General features: G+C 44.3%; 1 protein-coding gene across 1 annotated transcript in view; it reads left to right on the top strand.

The window, feature by feature from the left end:
- Positions 1-21,655, top strand: part of Pdzrn3 (PDZ domain containing ring finger 3) — a 224,449-nt gene that overhangs the window by 175,966 nt on the left and 26,828 nt on the right. The gene's annotated exons all lie outside the window — the stretch shown is intronic.

Genomic DNA, 21,655 nt, shown 5'->3' with positions numbered 1-21,655 from the left:
AAAGAACTAGGCTTGACTTTAAAACGAATTTTATCAGTTAGTTGGGTGTTATTTTCACATGAGCCACCAGAGGGCAGGTGTCCCTAGCAAGACACAGCAAGACAGCTGAATGTGCGTCTGTGAACAAAACCTAATGATACTGGGTGAATAAAAGGTGTGTCTGTCTGTATATCTGCCTGCTCTCTTCAGTAAGGCATATAAAGGGTCAATGTAAGCATTCTACGGCTTTTTGAACTGTCTCACTTGCTAAAAACAAGCTTCTTAAGTCTTAGAAATATCCTTGCCTTCCAATCCCATGCTCAGGACTTAGTGGGACGCATGCCTTGTTCCCAGCAGTCTAGGAGGACTTGAGTATCAGTACTGCCACCACTGATAATCTGGCCCCCATCCCGCATGTCATCATGCGGTATGTTCTAACCCTCAGTTTACCTGATGATCTGGGGGAATCTCTTTTTGAGCCAAACATTTAGAAGTGAAATGAGCTGGGTAGCACACAGCGTTGGCTAAGCAGTGTGCTAGGTTAGGCTTGGCTACTGCAGAGGGAGTAAGTTAAATGGTAGTTTTCAAAACTCTGTTCTTGTTTTGGTTTGGCACCAAAACTATCATTTCCATTCAGGTGAGCTTCATATACATTTATGATAGTGAGCCCCTTCCCAAAGTCAGCTTTATGATATCTACAACAAATCTGTGCCAACTTATTTTTCATTCAACCTTATTATTTATGCTCTGAAGCCCAGACTACAGTCCCAAAAGAAGGGATCTGGATTCAGTTTGGTTTTAACTAGGTAAAATTTTGTGGAGCTATTTCTGTCTGAAGTATCATTTGGTGAGTTGCTGATAAATGACTTCCACCTGAAATGCGTGTTGTCAGCAGCTTAAGGAGCCATGCAGATTTATTTTCAGGGAGCCCAAACTACTTCTCAGACCCACTTCCCTTGTGTCAGCTAAGTAAAATCCCTTCTTCCACCTATTCTTCAGGCACCCGAACCATAGCACAGAGGAATTCACAAAACCTCTTGCAGGAATTAGCAATTGTATCCTCACCCTTATTATGCAAAACCTTATTAGAACAGAGAAATTGAGGTTTCCATAAATTACAGTTCCAGAAAGTCCAGGGTGTCTGGCTTCAGTAAGCCTTCATAACAGCAGCACAAAGAGGATCAAATATTCTAAGGCTCTGGCTTGATCCTATCCTCATCCATAGATAATTCAAAGAGATGCTCTTCATTAGGGCCATCGGCAAGCCGCCTATAATTTCTTTGGGGGGCTGCTGTGAGCTTAATGGTGCAGAACAATGGCTTTGCCTCTGGTTGCACACACACACACACACACACACACACACACACACACACAAACACACACCTTATTGTACCTTTAATCACATTAGAACAACAACAACTCCCCAACTTGCCTGCTTGCTGAAGGGTGACATAGTCATTGACACCCTTGTGCTGAGTCCTTGAGGAACACTTGAACACTTTTGAGGAGAAAAAGCCTCTTCCTACCCTGGGCTTGTCAGAGCAGTAGAGGGCTGCCGTTTGTTGGGCATTTCTACCTGCAGTATTCCAGTGGAGGCCTTGGTCTAGAATCTGTGCATTCTAGAAATGGGAAGTTTAGATTAGCAGCTGAAAAGATCAACCTATCAGGTAACTTGGACCCCCTAATTCAAGGAAAAGAAAAAAGATGCCCAAAAGAAAGATACTTGGAGGTAGTCAAAGGAATAAACTTCTCCATGGGGAAATTGGATAGCACAGAGAATCTCATGTTCTAGCCTCGCAGCTCCAGGCCTGGAAGGCAGATGAGAATGGGTGCCAAGTTCTGGGTGGAAAGGAAGGAAAATACTCATTCAAGGTCTGTGAATCTGTTAGCTGGACACCTGTGATTCCAGGGCAGGCTGGATGTCAGCTGGGCTAGCAGGAAAAGTGGAATGGCTGTCTGGGTATTTTGTAGGTCTTCCTGTGGAGAGTTAGAGAAAGGAATAAAAAAGATCAGAAGTGGCATCCAACCAAAAGAACTCTGAGGGGTCAGGAGTCAGCAGGGAACTGATAAGGAATTCTGTTTCCAACTAGAAACTCTAACTCACTTACCTGAAGTTTGCACGCCAGTTTTCAAAATGACAAGGAAAACACACTTCCACACATCTACAACATTACCTACAGCATGCTTGGTGTGTCCTGCAATATGCTAAATGCTGGTCGTCTGGTTTCCCATTGAATTCACACAGTAGGTTGGAGACAGGAGATATTATTGTCCCCAATCAAAGATGAAGCAGTTGACATTCAAAGGAGTTATAAGTGGGGCTGGGTGTCATATCTGCACCACAATTCTCAGGTCTGAGAGCCTTTCCTTACACAAATCATTTCCAGCAGTGCCAGTGAGTGCATGACCAACGTTAGAGAGAGACTACCGGGGTAAAGTGATTACAGTCAGTGCAAGCATAAGGACACAAGTTCGATCCCCAACACTCACAGAAGCCAGATTTCATTGTGCTCACTTGTAATCTCAGAGCTGAGAATGCAGAGACAGGAAGAGCCCACAAGCTCAGATAAGCAGTCTTTGAGAATTGTGCTGAGACAACAAGGAAGTAATTCTGATGGAGACTACCCAATGACAAACCTGGGTCAAAAATAAAAAGTTGGTGGCTCCTCGAAATTATGGTAGAGGTTGACCTCTCTCCTTTAGGTACACAGACACTAGTGTACATACATAACAGGGTGGGGGGAGAGGGAGAGAGGCAGAGCGGATAGACAGAGAGAGAGAGAGAGAGAGAGAGAGAGAGAGAGAGAGAGTTGAGACTGCTTTCACCTGTGTGGTTGAAGAGCCTGTACTAAAGTAGACCCCCTTGAAGCTTGTCATTTCACTCCCTCAAGCCACAAGAAGGGCATGTGGTAGGCAAAGAGAAGTCACCTCCAAAGTAGCAGAAAGTTCCCACTAACCTCCAGGCTTTTCCCCGAATGGATGGTCTTAAAAAGCCCTTTGGCCCTTGGTATTAAGATTAAAGCTGTGCCTTCTGCAGGAGAGTTGCTAGCCTTTAAAAAGCATATACTTTACCCAGTGACAGTGCCGTCCCCGAACATAGCAGCTGTCCTTGTTTGTGACCCTTTTTCCCCTGTCAACCTATTAACTCCTAGGCTAGGAAAGCCCAGATTTCTCTGGTAAATACAAATTAGAATCAGCAAGTTTATGAGGCAGGCTGGAAACTTGACTGCACACAATCCTGTTTTCATATTTAATTAGCTGTGTGCAATACTCAATTAGATGAGTTTACTGCTGTAGAGCAACTGTGAGTCTGCTGTGAAGCAGCCGGGCCGTGGTATGATTAAGTATGGACAGAGTCGGTGGCAGTTAATTGGATGAACATAAACTTGACCTCTACACAGCAGTGCTGAACCAGGCCAAGATTTCCTGCAAATAGGAGTGTGTTTGCTTAAGCAGCCTGTCAACGCTAAAAAGCACTGTTTTCCATGCTAGTTTTCCTTCTGAATTCATTTTGGGTGAAAAAAGGTTTGAAAGCAGAAGGTTTGCCCAGGCCTAGCAGTCCAGGTCTGTCACCCCAGCTGCAGGAAAAGGCGACCCCCTTATGAGAATGGAACTGTTTATGGCCCCAAGAGTCACTATTTAAATGTGTGTATGTATCTGTCACTACTTGTTATTTACTCGTTGTTAAACAGTGGATCATAAATTGCTTTAGTGTTAAGAAGTGAAAACAGAATGGCCTGAGGTGGAATCAAGGCCTGCATGGAGCCTTCCCATCATGCCCCTGTCTACTGATCCATCCCTACATGGGATATTCCCATCATGCCCCACCCACTGCTATATCCCTACATGGACCATCCCTACCCTGTGCCAGCCCTGCATTCTTACATAGAGCCTTCCCATCATGCCCTACCTACTGCTCCAACCCCTTCTCCCATGCCCCACCCACTGCTGTATCCCTACATAGAGCCTTCTCACCGTGCCCTGGGTATTACACTATCTCCACATGCCCTCTTTCCGCCATACCCTGCTCATTGCTAAATCCCTGCATGAATTTTCCCAGCATGCCATGGCTTCCACTCTGAAGGACCAGTGCATCCCCACACTGAGAATTTCTACCATGCCACACAGTACCATCCTATCCCTATAAAGCAAGCCACTGTGCTCCCCAGCAAGACAGTATCCCTACATTGAGCATCACCCCTTCGATGCCATGGATCTCTAATCTGTTCCTACAGAGCGTGCCTGCTGTGCCCTGCCCGCTGTTATTTCCCTTCATGTCTCTCTGCCTCACATCCATGTTATCATATTAATGCTGTCTTCCCTGTTACACTATGAACTCAGGAAGCCTTATTATTCTCCAGATATCCTTGCCTTGGGCACCTTGAATTCTTTAGTGGCTTTGAGGAATGAGAAGTAGGTATAGTCAATATGTATGTAGAAAGAGGATGGGGAACTGCACATAATGGCAGTGACTGGACCCAGGCAATGAGGCTGGAGGATGGAGGGGACTGCATAGCTTTTGTTATTTGGTTCACTCATCTTGAGGGCTCAACCAATCATGTGCCAAGGATCTTCTACACAGCCCGTGCTCAGTGACTCCCTGGAGCCATTAGCATAAAGAGAACTGCTTCATGGTGGCCTTTAAAACTGTGTGTCTCTGAGCCCCTTCTAGTATTCCCCATAAGCTTCCTGCCATTATTCATCTGCCCTGGCCCTGGGGTCCCCTTTCAGTACCTATACCTACTTACATCCCTCCTTAAGACTTTGCAATGGGCTTTCCCTTCACAGACCTTCTCTGACCAAGACTGCCTCTCTGCATCCTTAATCTCTGTGTGGTTCCCCTTCCTGGGAGTTTCTACAACTTATTACCTATCTCAAGCCTCCCACCCACCCCCAAATATGTCAGCCCCATGAAGTGCTTTGCATCATTCTCTGGGTGCCCTAGTCTTGCCATATAACACAGTAACCATCAAGACTTCTTTTCAAATTCTGAACGAGAACTGTATTAAATGGGTCCCACGTTGGTCCAAGGTGGGTTTTTTGCAATGATAAATGAGCCCTTGTCTCTATTACCAATGAGGCGAGTTCGATAGGCCTACAGGGGAATCATCAGCCCGTCACTCTGTGTCCCTGTCACCCACCTACCTGCCATGGTAGGTAAGAAGAAGAAACATATGGAAGCATGAAAAGAAACCAAGGTTTAATAGATGAGTTCCATTGTGCTCATTAATAATGCATGATGGGTCATGGTTAAATGGTAGGGGTGGAGGATACAGAAAAGAATGCTGTCAGGTCAGCCGTTCCGAGTAGGGCCACACCTGTGCTCATACCCTGTGTTCTCTCACCACTGTGGGGTCAAGCAGGAAAACAGCTCGGGTCCCAAAGCCTAGAAAACCGACTCCTAACAGAAGCACCTTCATTTATGTGACAGGTGTCACACTGTGGGTGAAATGTAGTCGGCCGAGCTGTTGACCATCAAGTGCTGCCCTGACAAGTGTCAGGAGTGAATTTGTCCTACTCAGAATGACCCACTTTTCCTCAAGCTCGCCAAGGGCATGCAAGGGCACACTGAGTTATGAGTCCATTGGTAAACTCCAGAGAAAATGTTCCTTTGACATATCTGGTCACCTGCCTAGCAGGAAAATATTTTTCAAAAGAGTATGATTAGACATATCAGTTCAGGATAAAGAGTAAACTGAAATAGTGCAGAAATGAAGAGACATTGTTGGCAGAAATGTGCAACTAACTGTCTTCGCACCCAACCCTTGATTTGAGTCAAAGATGGAAGACAGTTTATCTGACTATGGAAGATACCATTTCCTTTATCTCACTAGTTCTCAAAGGTGCTCCCAGAGCAGCAGAGCCCAGCCCTGAGACCTACTGAGTCAGTATGTCAGGAGCTGGGGCCATCATCAATCAATCCATATCCCGTGAACCCTCAGGGAGTACGGTGCATGTTCACACTGGTCTCACTTCTCAGTGAAGCCGAAAATCTTGGAAGAAGCTGGACCAACGCTTTTCTGGCAAGTTTTCCGAAGTCCAGGCTAGATGCGTAGGCAGCACAGAAGTCACATTGCAGACACATAGCTGCAGACGGCAAGTTTAACCATCTGTTGGCTTCTTAAAAGTTACTTCCCTTGAGAAACCTGTTGGTTATTTTTTTTTCAGTACTGAAAATTGAACTCAAGGCCTCACAGATATCAGACAAACACTTGACTAACTTAACCATAAGCTATATCCCCAGTCCTTGCACAATAACATTTTTAAAGTAAACTATTCAATAATGTCCAGTTCACACATGTAAAATAGATTATGGTACATTTGTCTGTAAAAATTCATTGTACATCTGTGTGCACCCACAGTGCCACCATTTGTGCTCTGTCCAGCACCCCTCTAAAGCAGCATTCTTGCTCCTGCTAAATCCACACTTCCTCCTGCTTGCACAGACACTCCCCTCACTACTGTAATGAGGACTATAATTTAATTAATTTCCAGCACCGTGGATGGAGATAGGCAGACTTCTGCCAGAACAGAATGTATTTTTAGGACAGACATTGCTACTCTTTATTTTCAGAATTCTGAGAAGGAGTGAGTTTGAGTGCCGCCATGCTTCTGCTGCTGAGACATTCAGCTATGACCACGATGACAAACCATGACAGCTGACTCTACTTCTGGGGGAGGCAGTTCAGGTTAACTTTCCACTGGATCTGCCAGTTAAGCATCATTGGCTGGGATTGGGGAACAGTTTAGGAGCAGAGTGTGCAGCCCAACATTCCATTCCCAGGACCACAAAAAATATAAAAATAAAAACATTGACCCATTTTCTTAGTTATTTTCCACTTTCCGTGATCAGGTACCTTATCAGAACAAGGGGGAAGAGTTTCTTTAGGCTCACAATTTGGGGGGTACAGTCCATCTCCTAGCAGGAAAACATGGCAGCTGGAGCATGAAGCAGCTGGTCACAGTACACACATCTACAACCAAGAATCAAAAAGAGGCCAGTGCTAGCATACACCTCACTGTCTCCTTTCCAGTCAGTCCAGGACCCCAGCCTGTGAGATGGTTCCACCCACATGTCAAGGATGGATTTTTTTTTCTTGCTTTTTCTTATCAAGGATGGATTTCTGGGAATATCCACATGAATGCACTCAGTGGTGTATTTCCATAATAATCTTAAATCTGTCAAGCTAACCATGAAAATTAACCACCAGCCAATCATTTGTGGTCCTCCTATTACATGTGTTTAGGATGTATCTTGTGTGTTGGGTTAGATGCTAACCATTAGAGGAGCCATTCTCCACCTTGCTAATGCTGCAACCTTCTACTACAGTTCCTCATATTATGATGACCGCCAAAAATTATTTTGTTGCTACTTCATAACTGTAATTTCACTGTTATGAATTGTAATACAAGTATCTGATATGTAGGATATGTGCTATGTGACCCTCCCCCAAAGGGGTTGAGGCCCACAGGTTGAGAACCACTGCATTAGAGGATGACCCTTTCATGAGGTACTTTCATGTTGATCTCCACGTGGGTCTCCACTCTATGCATGTCTCTTTCACCTCATCCTCCATCCCAGTACTCATGGGAGATGAAAGATACTCTCTCACACCACTTTTTTTTTAACTTCTTATCTCTTTGATATTTAACTTGTCAAAATTGCAAAATGTAGGGAAATGAATCTCACTTGCGCTTACATCTTTAAACCAGTCTCAAGGTTCAGAAATTTTCCCAGGGCTTTTCTCAGACTGAACCTTGCGTTGGAGTCTCCTCTGGGGCTTATTAGAACCCTGGGCATCAGGCTCCATCCTTAAGTGCTATGACTTACTTAAGTATATGATGGACTGCCAGACTGGATGCTGCACCTGAGGAACCACTGCTCTGGGAGAAGTACAGGTAACTAGAGAGAGAGAAGAGGTAGGAGTAGGAAGAAAACCATTGGAGGGAAAGTGTCAGGCCTCCCTTATGCATACATTCACTTTGGGAAGATTCACTTAGAATTGGCATTGTCAGTGTCATTGTGACACTTCTGAGGGATTCTATGGGCATCTCCAACTGTGTCCCCCACTGCCAAGTTAATCCACCTCATCACACAGGCACCATCTCATTTTACATCATCACCAAGAAAAAAGTGAATATAATATGTAGTAATAATTATTAAAATCCCAGCCTTGATCAGCACAATAGCTGGCACTTGCCTACCCTCCATGCTGTTAGAATCCACTTTCCTATCGATAACCCCGAGTTATTACTTACTAGTTACTGTGTTCCATCTGGGCTGCTCTTAAGTACAATTGGGCAGCCCTCAGGATTGTGCTCTATTGACCCTTAACCCATAGCAGCTTCTTCTTCCTCTTCCTCCTCCTCTTCCTCCTCCTCCTGTGGCTGCTGCTCTTCTTTCTCTTCCTCCACCTCCTCCTCCTCCTCCTCCTCCTCCTCCTTCTCATCCTTCTTCCCCTCCTCTTCTCTGACCCCAAGCTCTTGAAATATAACCCCCACCTATGTCTTTTCTACCCTGGGTATTGGCACCTTTATTTACCAGTCAGTGTTTGTCTCTGGGGCAACTAGTTTGGGGGGCCCAAATTAGCATTAGAATACAAGCAGCATCAGGCCAACCCACTACAATAATACAGCCAACACTTAGTGTCATCTGACTGCTTATTTTTTCAAGTGACTAAGGAGAGATATACCTCATATCACTTCAGCATGTTTTAATGAGGTTCCAGATTTTATGTGTTATGTGTATTTTCAATATTTAAGTTTCCTTTTTGTGAGTGAAATGGCCTGCTGAAGTTTCTATTTCTCTGTTGGGTTTTTTCCATCTTTTCCTCATGGCTTTTGAGATTTCTAAAGGCATAGCCTGTGTAGCAACTCATTAAATCGAAGAACTGGAAAGTCTCTAACGTAGTTGCAGAGGTCTGTGAGTCTTTCTGACATCGTCCAGGGAAACAAATACATCTTATTTTATTGTGGTTTGCATTTTGCATCTGTTAGGAGTGTGTTCTCTACCTCAAAGCCATAAAGATCGCCTCCTTTATTCTCTCCCATGCATATTTTATAAGTTTATGTACAGATTTTCATCAGTCTTGTCTTTTCTGTACCCTTGTGTATGATACAGTGTCTGAATCCAACTCCATTTTTTCCCATCAATGGATTTTCTAGTATCCCTTAGATAAAAGTCCAACTCTCCACCCATGAAGAGGAAACGTTAGTTTTTCCATGTGTTGGAACCTGCCCCTGGCTTTTCTATTCTGTCCTGTTGATTGGGCACTCAATAGCTCTTACATGGCACTACAGCTATGCAGGGATTCCTGATGACAGGGACAGCAAGTCCTTCCCCACGGCCACTTTGTTTGCTTGGCTAGTGCTGGTACTTTACTTGTCAATCAAGCTCGAAGTGTTTTTCTCAGGAGGTAGTGAATTCAGATAGGTACCATTGTAGCATTCTTTATATATCTGTTACCTTGGATGTCTTTGAATTTACTCAGTACTTAATACAATTTAATACAACTATTAAGAAATGATCCAAGAACATATATATTTAAATCTCCTCCTACCCCAAATTCTGAAGAAATCTAAATCATAAATATTCAGAGGGAGATGAGATTGGCTGGCTATAAAGATCTTTATAAAAGTATCAAGTGTTCTTGAAATGGCCCAGTAGGCAAAGCATTTACCACAGAAACTGGGTGACCTGAGTTCTGTAAGGTCCAGAACTCACATACGTGTGGAAAGAGAGAACTGACTCCACAAGTTATCCTGTGACCTTTACATGTGACATGGCATCTACATGTTCCCCCATAATACCATACATAGGATGCACATGCACAATAAAACATAAATGTAAAAACTGTTTCTAAAAAGTAATGAAATGTTGGATGGAAGCCCATCTGTAATCCCAGTGCTCAGAAGGTAGAAACAAAAGATGTCTATAGCAAGCTGGCTAGCTAGATAACTAAACTGGTGAGCTCCGGGTTTAGGGAGGGACTCTGCCTCAGTAGATGTAGAGTGGAGAGTGATCAAGAAAGACACCTGGTATTAACCTCTGGTCTCCACACATGTGCAATCACACATGTGCCTTACACACATATGCATACATAGGCCCATGCATGTATGTAAATGCATGTGTAAATGTAGCTCCATGGTAAAGTGGGTGCACAAGACCCGAAGTTCAAATCCCCAGTGTTGCAAAAGAAAGAGAAAGGGAGGGGGAGAGAGGAGTATAAAATGCTGCTTTCATTTCTCCTGATATGACGTGTCCTTCAGCAGTAAAATTCCTCTCCCATGCTGTAGCATTTGTTGCAAAGGAAAGAAGGCATCTGTCAGACTCCAGTTAGAGCTCATCTTTTTATATACCCATCCCCTGCATTTTGCATGCTTCTGGCTAAAGAAATCCAAAGTCCCAAGCATCTCTCTTTTGTGAAAAGGAACACATGACCCAAATAACATAGGCAGGATTTACTATGCACAGCCTCCTAGCAATGGGCGCAGAGTTAATTTGAGCGACATCTGGGGGAACCACAGTTTTCTCCCAGCGTGTTAAGCAGTTTACCCTGACAACACGCTCCTGTTTCTCCATACATGGCAACCATCTATTCCCCTATCCACCCACAGTGCCAAGGCTTATTACATTAAAAGTGGCATGCATCTTAATAAAAGGAAACTCAGAAAATTACAAGCCAATTTTGCCTTATCAAGCAGCTGCTTTCTATTTTGGGAGTCTCTGAAAGATAGAAGGAAGTTACCCTCCTTTGTAGCAAATATTTTGACCAACAGGAGGTGGGAAGAAAAACATGCCAGCCCTCCCCACCCAAAGTCACACTAACCCACATACATCTGCACTGCGTTCCTCTTTATGTAGTTATGAAGTGACTGTCGGATGTAACTTGTAGTGCATGCTCTATGCAGCTTGGACACCAGTTACCATGTTCTCTGTGTAAAGCCACAGCCATGCATTCCTGCTTGGAGTGACTTTTAACAAGGATTGCCTTTCTCTTTCCCTGGACCTGGGATTTTGGTTTTGGTTTTGTCTTCATTTTCTTTCCGTGGGAAGTTTGTGTGTCCGGGTTTTATATCATTGGGCTAGGCATTTAAAGTCTGTGTTGTCCTGAGTGTTTGTCTGACTTCTCCCTAACTACATAAACTAAAACATCACATTGAACGTCTGGAACCTGAGAGGAAGTATGTGTTCCCCCAGACCGAAGGAGGAAGGATATCACCAAGAAGACATTAGGACAAAATATTGAGCCTCTTCCCCCTCCCCCAACTGAGGGCTTCAGAGTCCCTGTCCAGCCACAGTTAGGGCAATATGAGGAGGTTCACTGCTGTGTCTTGGGCCCTTGAATTGCCAGTGAGGACCCAGCACAAGATATTTGGTTGTCATCTTCATGATACACTATTGTGGAGAATGATTGTCATAGACACACTTTAGGAACAGGACTCTCATGTCATCCTCACAACGCCTACCCAGTATAGACATTCTTGTTATTTCCATTTTACAGATGACAGTCAAGGCTGTAGAATGACTGGTTTGCTGGGGTCACCCAGCCAGTGGGTAACAGAAACAGGATTGTGACACAAGACTGTCTGACTTAGTGACAGGTGTGCCATGGGTTCCTCCAGCACACATAGATGTCTCTTACCTTTCACCTTTACCATAGGATGGAGAGGACAGTCCCTGTCACCAGGTGGCTTGCATTCTAGAGAGTAATGAGGTTGGTTCCGCTATAGCTGCAGCCCAACAGTACACGCACAGGAAACCATGCTGTTTCCTTCAGGAGTGATTTGCGGCTTTGGAGGAGAAATGGATGTCAGGGTGATACCTTACTCCTGTGTAAGCCCTCCTGGTTATTGTTGAAGAAGGAGAGGGATTTCACGGCACACTGTCCCAGTCTAGAATCACCAGGTTGACCAAGAGCCTGTGGCTCTGTCACAGTGACTGGGCTTCTGTGCACCTCACAGTCTTCCTTCAAAGCACAAGTAAAAGTTCTTTTTCTAGATGCCAGCAGTGTTCAAGCCTGTGCTGTGTCTAGAGACTTTAAGGCATGGTGGCAGCTCTGAATGTGGACACGGCAGATGAGCGGTCAAAGCTCTGGGGACTAAAAGATAAAGCAGCACTAGAGGAAGTGAGGGCAGCCAGGCTTCCAAAATTGGGGGTTACAGGCATCCATGAGACAGGTATAATGATGGATATGCATCTAGAAAGGCCAACTTTCTTGGACATCATTGGGTTATCATTGGTGCTAAGTCATTTCTTTGAAAGGAACAATGGAGAACGGTTTTAGGAGAAACGGGCAAAAGGAAGACTTCTTTGAAAGGCATAGTAGCGAAAACCTATAGGTCACTACGAGAAAAATGTTCCCATTTCAGCATCTCTTCATGTTATTTTTTGAAACACTTCCATTCTGGGAGGTAGGAAGTTACTGGACATCATGTAGAACTTGCATGCCCTCATAGTAATTTCTACCCAGAGACAGGGAGAGACCTCCACCAAGGTCTCCCAGAGCAGTAATGGCCCGTGGCAAGAGCTAGGAGTACCAAGGGGGCTGAGACCCAAGCTCTGTGGCAGGAAGCATGGAGCTGTCAGCCTGGCCAAGACTACAGAGCAGTAGGAGCTTGTGGTCTTCAAGGGCAGGTACCTCAATAAGGCTGTCTCGTGTGTACATCTCACGTGCTGGCTTTGTTCCATAGGACAATCTCACACTTAATATGTAACATTCCAGTTAGATGACATGAAAGCCCTTGGGAAAGGAGACAGTATTGTGTGACCACAATATACATTTAAAGGAAGGGATGTTTGAGGATGACAGTAAAAATATTAAACATATCCCTACCATGCTAAAGAACTGATATAGGGAAGATGGGGCTTGCAGTCACATCTCCTTGCATTTTTATTTAGATTTTACATTCATATAAATCAAACATAACCTGTGTTATGTATAGTCCTCATTGCAGTGCCCAGGACAAGGACGTGGTCAGAAATTTCCCCCGTATACATTCAGTTACGGTACCATGCTTGGCCACTCGGTCATCTGTGAGGCTGAAGGAAATAAGGTCAGAGTATACAAAGCTTATAGAGCTTTATTGTGTTGATTTCCAACTCTGCTAAGAAGATATTTAAAAGGAGAAAAAAAAATCTCAGACCCAAACAAAAGCAGGGGGAAATTTACTGTTGCCTCAAGCAACTAGAGCACCATGAGCATCCTCCAGTGGCTGTCTTCCCCCATCCGTCCCTGGGATGGGAATCCAGATTTTTGCCGCTAGCAATCTCGCTTTGCTCAGAGCCACACAGCACTCAGCTGAAGCCACGCTGAGAGTCTGTCTCCACCCAGCTGGGCACCCTAACTCAGTGTAGTGAATCCTCAGCCCATCTTCTCCTCCCAGCCTCTGATAGCTATACTCTGTAAACAGTTAGTTACACTTCTTTTTCCAACCTCAGCCTCCACGCTCTCACCCCGAATCCCCCATCTCCTCTCTCTGGGAAGAAACCCCTCCGTCTCCTAGAGTTCTAATTGCATTATCAAGTGTTTTGTTTGGTTCATTAACTTCTTCCCAGATGATTTCCTCCTGGTAGATTTCTAGCAAATTCTACCAGTGTCTAATAAATCATCTTAGAAACTGCTGCAGGTTTTTTCTCTCTTGGAGAGACTGTGTCCACAAAGCTAATTCCTACATCCCCATGAACACTTGTATTCTGCCTCCTTTCAAAATAGCAGTCCTTCGGGGTTCATGATTAAAACTCTTCGGCAATTCAACAGCAAACGAGAAGTTGCCGAGTTGAGTCAGGCTAACCCCTAAGACCCCAGTGAGAACTGGGCTGGAGCATTCCAAAGGTTATTTCATCATCTCAAGAGACTTTCAGACTATAGATACAGCTCGGTTGGTAGAGTGCTTGCCTAGCATGCACAAAGCCCCGGGTTTGATCCTAAGCACTAAATAAATCAGGCATGGTGGCACAGGCCTATAATCCTACCCCTTAGGACCTGGAGCCAGGAGGACCAGAGTTCAAGGCCAACCTTGGCAATGTAATCAATTCGGGACGAAATAAAACCTTGTGTCAATAAAAAAATAATAAACAGACCTTCTTCAGGTTACCTCAGTTAAGGTGCTTTCTCTATGATTGCTGCTGGACCTGACAGTCAAGGTGTTCCGAAGGACCCGTCACTCACATATGTCACTAAAAATGAGACACGAAAATGGAGTCAGAAAGGTTTAACTGAGTATCCATTGGATAGGAAAGGACTTGGGGGTTCCAGATCCTGCTTCCCGGATATGGCAGAATGGTTAGGGCAGGAGGTATCGAATTGTGTCTAAGATGTCCAGGCAGCCCATCTGAGACAATGCCAGGGGCCTTGGGTACCAGACTAACAAGGCTCCTGACATAATAAAGAATCACTTCATGGCTAGTGGGAGTGGCTCAGGGGTAACAGTGCTTGCTACTCAAGTGTGAGGACTTGAGTTCAGATCAGTAGCATCAATGCTGAAAGGCACAGGAGCAATGTCTGTAATCCAGGCTCTGGGGAGGCAGAGATGCTAGGATCCTTGCTGCTCTCACGGACTGTAGTCTCTCTCTCGGTCTCTCTCTCTGTCTCTGTCTCTGTCTCTCTGTCTCTGTCTCTGTCTCTCTCTCTCTCTCTCTCTCTCTCTCTCTCTCTCTCTCTCTCTCTGTATCTGTATCTCTGTCTCTCTCTCTGTCCGTGTGTGACATTGTCTGTGTGTATGCCTCTCTGTATCTGTGTGTGTTTCTCTCTGTCTGTCTCTCTCTCTGTCTCTCTGTCTCTCTCTCTCTCACACACACACACACAGACACACACACAGACACACACACAGCTGCACAAAATCAGAATTCGGAGCAATTGTCCAGCGTTGATCTTGTTCGCTATAAGGATCTGTTCCTAGCATTTAATCACCTGGCATGCACCTCATGGATCTTGGAGTGCTTTTAAATCAGTTTGCTCTGTCTACAAGAAGTCTTAATTTTTTTTTTTAATTTCTACCTCATTCAACAAACACGTCACCATCCCTGCATCCCTGACATTCTCGGCTGCTAAGATATGGAATTATTTTTGCCATTCTCGTTCTCAAGGTCTAATCACAAAAAAAGCAAGAATCAATTATTATAATGTGACCATTCTTTAAAGCCCTTCAGCAACTGCAAAGTTGAGAGGGCAAGGCGTTTTATTTCCTACTTTACAGGTGATAAATACCCAAGAATGTCACCATCATTCTTTTTGTCCCGTTTGCCAGCCACATTTATAAATCTAGGAGAAAGAAGTACAAACTTAACTTTATTTTTGATTCATGATGGTTCTAAATCTTCCTGCCGCCTTTAAAGTCAGTCTTCCCCACTCACTACCATTGGTTCTTCACGCAAAGCCAATATTTCCCAGAATTCCACACTTAATTCCTCATGGTGGCCATTCAGTACCTGCATAATTCAGTGGAGACGACTTAGGGTTTATATATTCTAATAATAAAAGTTGTCTCCCTTTTTGAGGAAGGGTGTCAAAAAATATGAATATTTTGGAGGTCCAGTAAACATACATCAGGTTAGTGTAATCCCTGCATGGAGTATTAATATGTATTATAAATGATATTGGAGCTGAGAGATTGGAGGGTTTGGTTTGGTTTTGTTGGAGTCAGTATTAGTTGGCGGTTTTCTTATTTTGTTTTCTGTTTTGTTATCATTGCTGCAGTTTTGAGACAGGGTTTGCCATAGTCTAAGCTGACCTCAGGCTCACTGGATAGTAAGACTGAATGGCTGCTCCTCCTCCTTCTGCTCCCATGTTGTGGGATTATAGGCATGTGCTATCTATCATGTTTGGCTAGCTTTTAGAACAGGAGAAAATCAGAACAGGTAGAGAAGTGTGGACAGATCATGGAGAGTTGGGAGAGAGGAGTAAGCATGATCAAAGCACAATGTATGAAATTCTCAGAGAAATGATCAAAAAAATCAGCAATGTTTTTCACACAGGACGAAAGAAGTAAATATTTTCTCCTCCAGCCTAAATTTTCCCACCAAGTTGAACTAAAATTGAAGTTAAAAAAAGAAAGAAAGAAAGAGAGAAAAGAAAAGAAAAGAAGAGAAAAGAAGAGAAAAGAGGAAAGAAAAGAGAAAAAGAAACATAATTTGTGCAGGGCTCAGGAGTTCTGCGCTTTGTGCATCAGCTACATACGCAACAAAATGGTGCCCCTCCCCACTACCCACCACTAGTCTCCATAATGATCCCATTGCTGTAACTATAGATCCACTGTTCTGATGACGACTGCACAAGGGTGACCTACAGGCTCCAAACTTGCAGTTTCTGCCTGGGACAAGGTGATGGGAGAGAGAGAAAACAAAAATAAATGTAACAGTCCCTGTGGTACTCACTGAAAATGCGGAGCATCACCAAGTGTGATGAACACTGCTTTGAACAGTGAATGACCATTAAGAATGCCACAGTAGGCTGGACCTAGGCCTCCCCACACATATGTAGCAGATGTGCAGCTTGGTCTTCATTTGGGTCCTGAACAACTGGAGTGAGAGCTATCCCAAAAGCTGTTGCCTGTCTGTGGGATATGTTCTTCCAGCTGGGCTGCCTTGTCTGGCCTCAGTGGGAGAGGATGAGCCTAGCCTCACAGAGATTTCTTGTGCCAGGATGGGGAAACACCCAGAGGCCCCCACCCTCTCAGAGGAGAAAGGGGGGAAGGGGGAAGGATTATGGGAGGGAGTTACCAGGATAGTGAGTGGGATGTAAAGTGAATAAAAACAAATGAATGCCACAATAAAAGTTCTAATACAAGTTTCTGAACTCTACTTTCTTGGCAAATTTACATTTTAAGTATAATACTAAATAGACTTGATTAAAAGATAGGGAAAAGGTGGTAGACATGTTGATATGACTATAGTTATTGCTTCATTTTATTTATAAATTTAAGAGTAGATACTTTCAGTACACACTGTAAAGACTAAATCTTAAAAGGCTACCTCATGTGTACCTCCTAAGGGTCCTTCCTCAATAGGCTTTTAGTCTCGATACATAACAGCCCTCACTTCACCATCCCAATCCTTCTGTGCACAAGGTGGCCTTCATAAGCCTGCTGTGTCTTGCCACTGGAGCTTTGAATGTGACTATACCCCTGTCTGAACTATTCCCTTTCTCCTTACATCTGTCTTAGCCTAATTTTGCTCAGCATCTCTTGCTCATGGAAGTTTGTTCTACCTAGCACTTGCTCCTCTGCCCCGCCCCCTTCTCACTTCTTCACCAGTACAATCATTGCAGCCTCTCTTCTTCAACCAGACTCTAAACTCTCTGGGGCGCTTCCACTTCTGGTTTTGCTTGCCTTTAGGGCTACAACATCATGGGCTATTAACTAAATGAATGAGCCACTGTGTATAAAGCACTTGTGCATAGTGGGTGGTGCATAGAAGATGCTCAGAAGAGCTAAACATCATTATTAACTCAAAGAAACAAAAGGTAGGGTGTCTGTCAGTAGATACCTTTGTTTGGTCCAGAGAACATTTAAAATTCCTACCTTAATACATAATTATTATAGTCTATCTAAAATGTTGTTGGAGAGACAAGATGACAACTCTAGAAAAAGAGAAGAGGGGGCAGTCTATTCCCTCAGCTTCCAGAAGTCCATCTCTAGGCTGGCACTGGGCTCTTAAGTGATCTGGGGTCCTGTGTCACTAGGTGGGTGTGATCTGCAAAAGGTGTGGTTTAATACAACTGCTTTTTTTCCCAGAGGATGGAAGTTTTGCCATCTGAGATGAACCTTTTGGCTGTGCAAAGCCAAAATTAGCTATAAACCAAGTGCTACATCCTATAATTCTGTTTCTTTTGAAGGAACACAAAGGAGGAAGAAAAATATCTCAAAAATTGTTGGTTGTCTGGGTTACCCTAAAATTTGGAGAACCAACTCTCCAGGAGCCAGGAAATCAGTTTCCGGCAGATTGTCATTTGCTTCGCTTTCCCCTGGTAGCCATTGCTCTTCCCTTTGTGCTATGCAAAGCAAGCTAGGAAATTTCATTATCCCGATAAGGAAAATTTGTGAAGTTGAGGTCGTTACATCCAATAAACGTTTTTTAACATTTGTTCTATGGCCCTTACTCTCTTTAGGATTGAAGAACTTCCAAATGTGTGATGTTGCTCCCCCCCCCATATTAACATATGACTGACATCACTTTTGTCCTAACTGCACCGTTTTAATTGGTGTTCCATCAGAAGCGCTCATAAAACACCTGCAGGCTGTTTGTCGGACACATGCACATTGAGATGTGATGTGACAGCTCAGGAAGAAACGCACTGACAGGCAGTGTCACAATTCCCTTGCTTTCAGCTTCTCTGTCATTGAGCAGGAAGGGCCTGGGATGAGAGTGGAGAGCCAAAGCTACCGCTTGTTAAACATGGCACCATTATGGAGATGATTCGTGGAAAAAGTCAGTCAACTGGGTCCACTGGATCCCAGAGCCAAGCCCAGGCATGTGAACCAAGACTCATACAAACAAACTGTGTCCTTTACAAGAGTCTTTGTTCTTCACCCAAGCGTCAGGGCATTTTGTTTTGTTATCTAAGGTCAACCTTCCCTCTCCACATTGCTTCCCCTATCCCTCATACCTTTCGCTCTGAACACCTCAACCTCCTAGAACTCAGGTCAAATGGCAACCTACCAGCCACCAACTCAGAGGTTACAATGTGTCTGGTACAAATCAAACATCAACATTCATCAAACATAACATTCAATAATAGGAATTGCTTAGCTAACCATGTTTTTATTTCCTTATCCACGATGCAAAGATTGTTATTACTGTCTACTCTTTGGTGGGTCTTATTAGGAAGACGTGATTTTGATGGTCATCTTGTTCAGATTAAGAATCGCCTAGAGTATTAAGGAAGTACATGTTTGGGTCCGTGAATGAGGGATTTTCCAGAAGGGATTAAGTGATAAAGGAAGATTGACCCTGAATGGAGAAGGATGGCACCATGCCTGGGCTTGGGTATGGGACTCGATAAACACGGGAGTGGGGAAAAGCTGTGTGAGCAACAGAATTCCCCAGTCAGTGCTTCCTGACCCCGGATGTGAGCAAGGCACCTCCTGCCTCCACAGCTCCCTTCCCTAGGGACTAGAGTCACAGTAGGTTGCTTTTGTCATTGTTCTGAGGACAGCAATCAGAAGGTTTGCTGATGCAAGGAGATATATATATATATATATATATATATATATCCTTAGTGGTACTGCCTTCCATCCCAAGTACTCAGGCGCCACAGCTCAAAGGGAGGCCATAGATTTTAGTCCAATGATAACCCTTATGCATCTTTCTGAGGCTCCATGAGGATCCTCCCTGACACTTAAAGCGTTGTGGTGACATAAATGTAAAAAGACCATTTAAAAGTCCTCTTGTCAACAAGATAGAGAATCTGTATATGTGTGTGTGGGGGTGGGGGGTGGGGGTTGGTGGGAGGTATAGGAGAAGGGAAAGAGAAGAGAAGAGAAGAGAGATAGAGGGAAGGGGGGAGGCAGGGAGGGAGATTAGATGCTTGAGGGCAGACATTTTCTCTTCAGCAGCTCCTGAGGAAAAAAGCTAATGAACTAAAAGTGTTTGTAAGCTATTTCTGAAGCAACAGAGTTTACACCAGAGCCATGAAATGACAGAATGAAACAGTTGCTGTAAAATTTGGGTTTGATGCTTCCAGAACCTACCAGCCTCTAGTCCCTCAGTGTAGCCACGTGTGCTTTCACAGCCTCATGGAAAGCCAATAGTGTTGACTTTTAACACTGCAAAGTGCAACTGACATCAGCACTTGGAAGACAGTGTGTGCAGGAAGAATCAAAGGCCAGCTGGGGCAATGTAGCAAGACTCCTCAAAACCCAAAGACCAGATATGTAACTAAGTAGCAGGGCCCTCCCATAGCTTAGGTAGGGATTGGGTGTTTTCTTTTTCTTTGTGGCTAGCACCTCAAAAGTGAAAACCTTGTCGCCCTTCTGTCCTCTCAGTGATTACAGCCTCTGGCTGCTACCTGGCTCTCCTTCTTACAGAGCACACTGTTGGCTGCTCAGCCTCCACCCCAAGCAGTAAGGGTTCAGCAAAGCATAGGGTGTGGTGTTTTTATCTCCACCGGGAAGTTGAGAGCATCTTTCTTCACCTTGTCACTGACAGCTCAGAACCCGGGAGCAGGAGGAGAGCATGGCCAGAGCCTCCTCATCCTTTCCAGCGCACCAGTTCCTTTCTAGCGCACATTCTTCACCCCAGAGCAGAGGGTGCTCCTGTGATGTTTTGATTGTAGTGAGCAATGGCTCCATACAACTTGAAGCTCACAGATGCTTCTCACTGAGTCCCTCGAGCATCCACATAGAATGGAGGGAGCTGGGCCCTGTCCCAAGGGCCCAGCACTAGTCTAGCAGACACTGCTCAGCCACTTTAAGTATCACCTTCCAATAATGTGAAGTTGTGCACTCATCAAACATGCTGTGTTCAATGGACATGCAGATGCCAGTTTTTTATTTACATCCCAAATGCTGATCTCCCCCTCACAGTCCTCCCTCACAGAGGCCCTGCCCCATCCCCATCCCCATCCCCTTCCCCTTAGCCTCTGAGAGGGTAAGTCCCTCTGGGTATCCCCCACCCTGGCTCACCAAGTCTCGGCTGGATTAGGTGTCTCTTCTCCCACTGAGGCAGGACAAGGCAGTCCTCCGCTATATATGTGCCAGGGGCCTGCATCCAGCCCATGTTCACTCTTCAGTTGGTGGCTCAGTCTCTGACAGCTCCCAGGGGTCCAGGTTAGTTGACATTGTTGGTCTTCCTGTGGGGGTCCTATCCTCTTCAAGGCCTTCAATCCTTTCCCCAACTCTTCCATAAGGGTCTCCAATGTTTGCTGTGGGTATGCAGATGCCATATTTAAATGAGATTTTATGGTAATGATATCAAGGCTAGATACTAAAGAGAGAAATGAGATCAGATCAAAATAGGACTGTTACTGGAGAAGGCGGGATTTTAAATATTTAAGACATATTTTCAGTTATGTGTGTATGACTTTTAACATCTATTATTTTTAAATACATTAATTTACTATTCAGCGGCTAGAATCAGATTTATTCCTATTTAGGAAAAAGGTAAATGTTTTAAAAATGATCAGTGCCTAAGTGAGGCACAGGGAAGACTTCTCTAAAGAGGAAAATAATCCACTAACAGAGAATGGACAGGTCGATGCACAGTCCTGAGTTTGATCACCGACATTACATGAGAGAAAGATTACCTGGGCCACAAATTCATTGGTGGGGACACTGGAAAGAAGGAAGGTAGGGTTTTCTCGGGTGAGGAAATTTGAAAGCCACATTTAGAAATTCCCAAGGACACCCCTGAGGTGCCTGTTAGAGTCCAAGCTACCTATGTAGGTTTAAGTTGTTACTGCACGGGAACCCAGATCTACATAAGTGTAGTCTAGAAATGTGTGTGTGCACATGTGTGCATGTGTGTGTGTGTGTGTGTGTGTGTGTGCATGTGTGTGTCTTTGAAGAGTAGAACCATTCACAGCAGCATGATCTTTAAGCACCATTTGTTCATCAAGAGTCATATTTTTTCTTAACTGCTATAACACCTACATTTTAGAACAGTCGCCTTCTCTTCCTTGAGCCCTGGAGCAGATCATAAATTTGAAATAAATTAAGACACACAGAAGTTTCCTGATTT

Source organism: Mus caroli, chromosome 6, assembly GCF_900094665.2.
Source record: "Mus caroli chromosome 6, CAROLI_EIJ_v1.1, whole genome shotgun sequence".
Classification (NCBI taxonomy): Eukaryota; Metazoa; Chordata; class Mammalia; order Rodentia; family Muridae; genus Mus; species Mus caroli.
Note: the sequence above shows the minus strand (reverse complement) of the source record. Positions and strands in the feature narration are given on the sequence as shown.